The sequence below is a fragment of the Tupaia chinensis genome, unplaced genomic scaffold, assembly GCF_000334495.1.
Source record: "Tupaia chinensis unplaced genomic scaffold, TupChi_1.0 Scaffold000275_1, whole genome shotgun sequence".
Lineage (NCBI taxonomy): Eukaryota > Metazoa > Chordata > Mammalia > Scandentia > Tupaiidae > Tupaia > Tupaia belangeri.
In genome coordinates, this window is record NW_006159757.1 from 1,108,035 (window position 1) to 1,111,843 (window position 3,809).

At 43.3% G+C, this 3,809-nt stretch overlaps 1 pseudogene; it reads left to right on the forward strand.

Moving 5' to 3' along the window:
- LOC102479296 (RNA-binding motif protein, X chromosome-like) overlaps window positions 1–1,581 on the forward strand; it is a 2,713-nt pseudogene extending 1,132 nt beyond the window's left edge.
- The last annotated feature ends 2,228 nt before the right edge of the window (window positions 1,582–3,809 follow it).

The following is a 3,809-nucleotide window of genomic DNA, read 5'->3' on the forward strand; positions in this document are numbered from 1 at the left end:
GGGCTCTTCTCCTTGTGCGGCAGTGCTAGCGGCTTCTCCCCCGGTCCTCGAGCCCATGGCCGACACTCACACTGAGCTGCTACTAGGCTCGGGTCAATAAGCTCGTAGGAGCTTGGAACCATGGTCACCCCACCGATTACTACTAGGAGTTTAAAATGGTTGAAGCAGATTGCCCAGGAAAGTTCTTCATTGGTGGGCTTAATATGGAAACAAACGAGGGAACCAGCAGTTAGCGTAATGGCTATGTCGCTGGACTCCCACGTAGTCGACTGCGGTTCGTGTCCCGGACCCGGTGGCTTAAAACTCACGCCGGGCGCGTTTGCGTGCGTGCCCAAGATCCCGAGAGGAGAATGGAGGAGAAGGGATTGCGGTGTGACCATCCCCCCTGGGGGGTGATTTCTCGCTTTCTGTCTCTATGTCTCTCTCTGTCTGTCTGGCAAGTGCACGCGCCCTATAGCAAAAAAACTCTCAAAAAAAAAATATGGAAACAAACGAGAAAGCCCTTGAAGCAGTGTTTGGCAAATATGAACGGTAGTGGAAGTACTCTTGATGAAAGACCATGAAACCAACAAATCAAGAGGATTTGCTTTTGTCACCTTTGAAAGCCCAGCAGAGGCAAAGGATGCACCCAGAGACATGATTAGAAAGTCACTAGATGGAAAAGCCATCAAGGCGGAATAAGCCACTAAACTATCATTTGAAAGTGGTAGACGTGGACCACCTCCAAGAACCAGAGGCCCTCCCAGAGGCCTTAGAGGTCGGTGAGGAGGAAGTGGAGGAACCAGGGGACCTCCCTCCTATGGAGGGCACATGGATGATGGTGGCTATTCCATGAATTTTAACATGAGTTCTTCTAGGGAACCACTTCCAGTAAAAAGAGGGCCACCACCATAAAGTGGAGATCCTCCTCCTTAAAGATCAGCCCAATCAGGACCAGTTCGCAGCAGCAGTGGAATGGGAGGAAGAGCCCCTGTATCTCATGGAAAAGATGGTTATGGAGGCCCACCTCGAAGGGAACCCTTGCCCTTTTGTAGAAATGTTTATTTGTCTCCAAAAGATGATGGATATTCTCCAAAAGACAGCTATTCAAGCAGAGATTACCCAAGTTCTCGTGATACAAGAGATTATACTTATCATGATTATGGTCATTCTAGTTCATGTGATGACTATTCGTCAAAAGGCTGTAGTGACAGAGATGGTTATGGTCGCGATTGCGATTATTCAGATCATCCAAGTGGAGGTTCCTACAGAGCTTCATATGAGAGTTATGGTAACTCACGTAGTGCTCCATCTACACGAGGGCCCCCGCCATATTATGGTGGAAGCAGTCACTATGATAATTACAACAGCTCATGTGACAGATATGGTGGAAGTCGAGACAGTTACTCAAGCAGCCAAAGTGATCTCTACTCCAGTTAGTGTGATCGGGTTGGCAGACAAGAAAGAGGGCTTCCCCCATCTATGGAAAGGGGGTGCCCTCCTCCACGTGATTCCTACAGCAGTTCAAGCCACAGGGCACCAAGAGGTGGTAGCCATGGAGGAAGCTGATCTGATAGAGGGGGAGGTAGAAACAGATATTAGAAACAAACAAAACTTTGCACCAAAAACCCTGTTCAAAGAAACAAAGTGGAAACTATTCTGTCATAACTTTCCAAGGACTACTAAAAGGAAAATTGTGTTACCATTTTAAAGTTCCTGTTAAGTTTCCCTCCATAATTTTCATGTTCTTGTGAGGAAAAAAGATTAAAACATGTTTAATTTTATTTGATTTTATGACATTGCTTCCAACAAGCAAACGTTAAATGTGTAAGACTTGACTTCTTATACTAGTGTTTTAATTTTCCAAGTGTCCCTAAAGGCCACTTCCTATCATTTTTCTCAGTAAATGAGGCAAGCAGTTTTAAGATCTTCCACAAACATCTAGCCATCTAAATGGAGAGGTGAATCATTCTACCTATACAAACAAGCTAGCTGCTAGAGGGTGGTTGAGGTATGCTATTTATAGGATTTCAGGGTGTCTTCAAACTGAAATCTCAACATTCTCAGTAAGAAAAACGTGAAGGCAGATGCCTATGAAAGGAAAGTGCTATCCACCTGGTAAACCCAAAACAGATGGATAATGCTGGCCATATTTTGCCTTTTTGACATTTCCTTGGGAATCTGCAAGAACTTCCCCTTTCCCCTCCCTCAATAAGACCATTTAAGTGTGTGTTAAACAACTACAGAATACTAAATAAAAAGTTTGGTCAATCAAAAAAAAAAAAAAAGATGAAGGGCTTTGGGGTCAGCAGGTGGCATGGTGATTAAGGGTGCTGGACTCCCACATGGTCGACCATGGTTCGAGTCCAGGACTGGTGGCTTGCTTTATTACTTTCTTGCGCTCTCTCGCTCTCTCTCTCTCTGGGTGTGTGTGTGTGTGTGTGTGTGTGTGTCCCTCTCTGATCAAATTAAAATAAATAAATAAAGTTAAATAAATTAATTATTTGGAAAAAAAAACTTTTTTTTGGAGAGGTTTTTGCTATAGGGTGCGTGCGCTCACAAGAAAGAGAGACAGAAAGTGAGAAATCCCCCCCCCAAGGGGGATGGCCACGCCACAATCCCTTCTCCTCCATTCTCTTCTTGGGATCTTGCGCACGAACACACGCACACCCGGCGTGAGTTTAAGCAGCTGGGTCCAGGACTCAAACCGTAGTCGACTACATGGGGGTCCAGTGACATAGCCATTATGCCAACTGCTGGTCCCAGAAAAAAACCTTATTAAAAAAAAAGACGAGGGGCCTCTTTTCACAAAAATTGCAAAACTATTGGCATTTGAAATTGTGAACTTGGTTCTTAGAAATAATTAGAAGAGAGTAACTGGAATGTGTTTCCTATATGCTGATCATTAACAGAAGTTATTGATGGTGTCCACTAGACTGACACCAAGTAAAAGCACAATTAAATGAGAAATTACACAAAACTGCCACCTTTGCGATAGCAGTTGGTGAGGCAATGTGGGGAATAGAAACTCAGCATTGTAGTTTAAGATCTCTGTTGGAAGATATAAAGACTATAAGAATCTTCCATCACAAACCTGAGTCATAAAGAACCTGATTGTCTTCCAATGAGAATTCCAGCTAGCCTGGAAAAATGTCTCAGGCCCACTCCTTAACATGAGCCTCTTGTGAGCTGTTTGTGAAAGAACTTATCTAGTTCAAAGATAATAAAAAAAAAAAAAAAAAACACAGAAGAAACAGCACAAAACCTTTACAAAACTTCACCAATTAAAACAAACGAAAAAACAAGTGAAAAAATAGAAAAAATAAACAGCAGTTAAAAATTGCCACAAGAAAAAAATAATGCTATAGAAAAGGTAAGATTTGTATTCAAACATTCTAATTTTTTTTAAACTTGAAATATTTGTTGTATAAAACAAGAACTTAAGGCAAAACTGTAGTTGCTCAGAGAAAATAGAACAGAAGGAGTTGGAACGGAAGTTAGAATTGTTTAAGAAAGAAACAGGAAAAACAAAACAAACACAGACATCAAGACTGCATTGGAGGGACCAGCAGTTAACATAAGGGCTATGTCGCTGGACTCCCACGTAGTCGACCGCGGTTCGAGTCCCGGACCCGGTGGCTTAAACTTACACCGGGCACATGTGCATGCGTGCCCAAGATCCAAAGAGGAGAATGGAGGAGAGGGAATTGCGGCGTGGCCATCCCCCTTGGGGGGGTGATTTCTCGCTTTCTCTTTTTTTTTTTGGAGAGATTTTCACTGTAGGGCGCGTGCGCTTACCAGACAGACAGAGAGAGACATAGAGACAGAAA